Raw genomic sequence first — 5685 nt, 5'->3', positions numbered from 1 at the left:
AGAGAGAGAGAGAGAGAGAGAGAGAGAGAGAGAGAGAGAGAGAGGGAAAAGAAAGCAGCAGCAGCAGCCTGGTGGCTAGGCGGCGCATGGGGCAAGTGCGGTAAGTTCCCCCTCCGCCCTTTCCCCCTCCCCTTACTATCTCGTGTTGTTTGCAATGTGAGTGACGCAAGCCTTATGTTCCCGCGGACCATGTGGGCAGCGCAGCCTTGTTCCCGCGCAGCCTGGATTAATTGCTTTGGGGGATGTTCTGAGGATGTTCTGAGGGTGACATTTCTCTGCGGACCACCAAAATTTTTCTGTTTTTTTAAAAAAATTATTGGTTTTTAAAACAAACATAAACAAACAAAACATAAAAACATCAAGCCATCTTCCATATATATATATACATACAGTGTGCTGGTTGGTTTACAAATTGTTTTGTGCTTCCATTTCATAGTCTTCAATTACAATTACATTATATATATTCTCATATTTTCAATCAAGTATTAAATACATTAATATCATTATTAATCAATCATTTGACTATACTTTTATTCATTCATGCTTTACGAAGTCATCATATTTTACTTAATTTGTTTTATAGTTCATATTATCATCTCAAATCTATCCTACAATTATTTTGTAGATATAATAGGAAAAAGAGTACATCTTTATATATTTATTATTTTCTAAGAATCTACATATTTCATTACTATGTTTTATTGTTTAACCATTGATAGAATAGATCCCAAATTTTATAAAATTGTTTATCATCTTGTTCTCTGATTTCAAATGTCAATCTACTCATTTCAGCACATTCCAATATTTTCTTCTAATGATTTCCTCCTGTGATGGTATTTTTCTTGCGGACCACCGGTGGTTGGCATTAGCGACCACTGCTCTAGAGGTATTGGGATTACAGCTCGGAATTCCAAGCTAAGTGGGTTAAAGTCATGCTATTAGGAATTCTGGGAGCTGCAGTCTGAACACATATGGAGGATCTGGGGAAGATTTGGGGAAGGTTGCCCTAATCTATGGAGGCAACTATGGTAAAGTGCAATCTACCAGACTTTGAATGAAATTATTGCCCTAATCTCATTCTGACTCAGCTGCTGTTGTGTTTAGAGTTTCAACGTAGAAAGAAAGTTTAAAGAAAATTGCAGCCAGAGACAGGAATCACAACCAGCTTCCACATAAGTCAATGAATGTGGCATCCAGAAAACTGAATTTGTCAGCTCTCTATCCATCAGTTTTCATACAACATACTAAGATCAAAATAAACCCCAAAACTTTGTAATTTAGCATATTGTGTGAACACCACTCCTTATAGTTTGCAACCAGGATAAACTAAATGATATCAGAATGATACATTCCTGGTCGAATATCTCCAATGTGGTTCTCTCTAGACAAGCTAGAATAAAAACCCCTCACTGATTCTCCCCAGTGGGTCTTGAATGGAGGCATCACTGGCTCCCTCATGCACTATCAGTGTCAGGACGTCTAATATGGTTTTCAATAGAAGGAAGTAACAACTAAAAGGCTTTTAAAGAGGCAGCAGCGGCGATAAGAACTCCTGAGTTACACATACATGTGTAGCCCACATGCCTTGTTTGGATATGGCTTGGAGGCTGTTAGCTTACATCATTTGTCTTCAGAGGACCCAGCAGAGAATCTGGTGAATCTGTATCTGGTTCTACAAAAATGCATGAACTTTCTCTATCCATCCAAATGGGGATTTCCAGGCAGTGGAGGCAAAGGAAATCCATTAGTGAACTGATCTCACCCTCTTCCTCATCCCACAATTAATCTATGTTTCTGCAATGTATGAATCCCAGAATGTGTGGTAGATCTCTGGGTATGTCCATCTTGACAAATGGGAATTTAGCAACCGATTTCCAAGTGCCAAAAGCATTTATAAAAATGTTATTCGTTTGTGAAATGCATTTAGGAGTAAGAGAAATGGAAGCAAATAAACATCAAGGAGTGGTAGACTTGATTCTTTTCTTACCTGCCTGCCAGCATCTTCTATCCTTGAGATTTCCTATCTACCAAACAGTTTCAACTAATACCTGAAATCTTTGAAAGTTAGCCTCTTCTGAATTAAAACTTCTTTGGTTAGGAAAAAAAAGCAAATAAAAAAACCCCAACAATCTTCAATGTGTGTCTTTTAAAGAAAAGAAAATAAGAGCCAATGATAAAAAAAGACTCCCATGGAATCAGTACTTGTGGACAGGATGGTATATGATTTTGCAGATTTGGTGGCCAATGGTGAGATTCGTGTCTTGTGACAGAGCTTCCTGGATTCCGGAAATGCTCCAGTCCTTATGCCCTCATCCAAATCTACATCCCAGGTCTAATATAAAAATCAAAATCAAAAGGGACCAAACTCACCCCTTTTGAAGAACTCATCAAGCATTTTGAAAAAGCATGCAATAAAAATTCATAAGGAAATTAAATGTTTTTTTTTTTTCTGGATGTCCCCTTGAGTAACATTTGATTTTGAAAAGTGATAGTGATAATCTGTGAGGTCTGGACATTCGTAAACTACGCTGCCATTCTAGCAACAATATGTGATTGGCTTCTTTCTAGTATCATAGGGAAAAAAGGGTATCAATTTAATCAATAAAATAAGAATGAATAATGAATAGGATGTCCAGATTTATAGTTCAATCCTACCTGTCTATTAGGACAGCCCAATGTATACAGAATAAGAGGAAGATCAGCCCTGAGCTATGCTTCTAGATATAATATTTGCTGCTCCCCCAAACACTGAGAAGTTTCAAGAGTTTCTGTTGATTGAAGCCAATTTTTGCATTCATAACTATTTTTTACTGTAAAACTATAATCATCAATTATGCATATCTATATGTTGCATTTTATATGCTACTTGTAGGCCATTTTTATTTGCCATTTTTAGGCACTGGGTAATGTCTCTGGATTTCAATGCATGATGACTTATGAGTCTCATTGGAAGCTATCCTGAGCAAGGTGGCAAATTTAATATGGCCTTTTCCCTGCCCCAAATTGCTGCCCTCCCCCAGCATCCTTTGAGATAACAAAATCAATTTTTCTGAGTAACTTCTAGGGCTTTATTTCAATAAAATAAAGTATATCCATTTTATCTGGCTTCCAGTTTTTCTTTGATATTTTCAAATGTTTCAATAATTTTGAAAGAGCTAATCAGCCCTTTAAAAAACTGTGGGTTTTTTCTGTATGGTTTTTGTTCGTAAATGTGAAGAAGATTATTTTACTCTCTTTTATCTGTTGTTTAATTACTACAGTGTATTATAATATAACTGCAAAGCAGCTTTTCATGGAATAGAAGGACAGTACAGGCAAAAGCTTAAAAAAAACCTCCACCTGCAAACAATAAAATGTTTCTATTGTAATTAAAATTAGTCTGGAATATTTTCAATCAATGTTCAGATCATCTTGAGACCAGAACTTGTATCACTAAGTTTTTTTTCTCTCTTTCTCTCTTCCCAGTAGCACACTATTAGTTAACACAGTCCAAGATGACAAACAATCATTGCCTTTGAAAGGTTTGTGATTAAGCCACACTTTTCCACCAATTTTTTTTAATTTGAATTCAATGAAAAGTGCAGGTCCTTTTTGAGCTCACGAGGCTTCTCTGTACAGCACATTCCAGGGATTATAAATCTCCAGATATTTCGGTATCAGAGCAGCATTTTTCCCAATGGCTTGCAGGACAGTTTGTCCCAGGAGTACATGGTTTGTGAATATAAATATAATATACAGACACATACAATTATAGCAACATAAAACAGAAAAGGAAAAGCTCAACGCTGAATCAAATGGGTCACATCTGCAAAGTGGGCTGGTAGCCAGCCTAGTAAGTGAAAACCGCTGCTCCTTATTACACACAACTTTTTTTTTTAGCCCTTAGTATTATCTAAATATATGACACAAGATCTTCATCTGTCTCATAGAGATTGCAGCTGATAACTTTTCCCCTCCTCCCCAGATGCTCCTGGTTTTAAAAATCGGAATGCCTCTACTTTAATTATAAAGGCGGGTTGAAAGGCTGTTCCTTCCCTCTTAGAAGACGACAGGACAGTGGTATTTAATGAATCATGACAAGTAGTCCCCATTCCAACAGGCATAAGTGCCCACTGGAGTTTTATAACTACTGTAACATACAGCAAACAGAATGGTGGTGTGTTAACTCTTTAATTTATATCTTATGTACCCAATAAACTCAAGGCAGGTTTTTTTTTGTGTGTCCTTTCCTTTCCTTTTTATCATCGATCAGCCTTTGAACAGGGCCCCAGGAATCACACATCAAAAGTAAAGAATTGGGGTAAAACAAAAATCGCTGTATACATTTTTAAATGTATATATTTGAACAGCTGTAACTACTACAGGATTATAATACTGGAAAGTATATTACAAGTAATCTTTGACTTACAGCCAACACTGGGGCCAGGATTTTCATCACTGAGTAATGCAGGCATAAAGCATAAGGCCATGTGACTACACTGTTTAATGACAGCAGTCCCAATTCTCGTAACCCCAGGCAGAGAAGTTGTTGAGCGGAAAGCATAAGGTAAGAAATGGGGGGCGGGGGAAGCCTTGGCAAATACAGTGCAGACCTTGTACAAAGTGGGTGCTTCAGTGTGGCATGAGTTCAGGGAGGCTGCGGAAAGAGGGTGCAAGTTATTTGCATGCATATATGTCAGGGAAAGAATAGATTGCAGCTCAGGGGCTTCTTGGCCTGCTGCAGCTCTGGGCTACAAGAAGCCCCTCATTTGCAGCACAGCACAAAGTTACAGCCACCCCTGGAAGCCTTAGCTGCCCCTGTCCTGCCCAGCAGTGTTGCACAAATTGTGGTGTCCTGAAAAGATGAACAATGCATCCCAAACCATGCCCCATCCTGGGAACTGTGAAGAGACTTTTTGGTACACTTTGGCTGCATGAAGTTCCTTGTGTCGTGGTGCAGTGCAAAGCCCAGCTCTTGCCCGGCCTAGCAGCACAACAAAAAGTGGTTTCTTGCTGCCCTGGGAAGCTGCAGCTACCTGAGCCCATTTCTAGCCACTCTGCACTCTCAGGGCCCCAGACACCCTGAACCCAGATGCAGGGGCCCCAAAAGGGCATAGATTTGAGGAGATGAGTGGGCTGGGGAGTTGAAATGCCCCTGCAATCGTAAGTGTTGGCAAGCTGCCAAGTGCCCAAGTTTTGATCATGTGACCATGGGGTGCCATAACTCCGGGGAACCGGTCATAGGTTCCTTAATTCAGCATCAGTGTAACTTTTGATTAGCCACTGAACGAATGGTAGTAATTTCCTGTAAATAGTGGAGGTAGTCCTCATTTAGCAACCACCACTGGGACTGGCAACTCAGCCATTAAGTGAAGCAATCACTAAGTGAACCTGTGACTATGCCTACGATCTTACTTTAGCTTTTCTGTGCTTTACAAACCTGAGGAGGTTGTAAATGAAAGGATTGGCCCTAAGGTTGTTTTTTCATGATAACCAAGTGAGGTGGCCACTAAACAAGGACTACAATAAACAAAACCACTGTTTCACCCTGGTCATGTGCTACAGTCTTCTGACTCACAATAAAAAAAGAGCTTGCTTCACCTTATTCTTAAACAGTGGAAAGTGGGCAGGGAAGTAAGGTGGCTTCCCCTTCTCTCCCTGAGTCCTGATATAAGAACAGCTGTGCCAGGCAAGTGACTGTGGGCT

Source organism: Notechis scutatus, chromosome Z (genome assembly GCF_049901735.1).
Source record: "Notechis scutatus isolate UNSWTSFEM ecotype Mainland chromosome Z, rNotScu1.2, whole genome shotgun sequence".
NCBI classification, from domain to species: Eukaryota; Metazoa; Chordata; class Lepidosauria; order Squamata; family Elapidae; genus Notechis; species Notechis scutatus.
Note: the sequence above shows the minus strand (reverse complement) of the source record.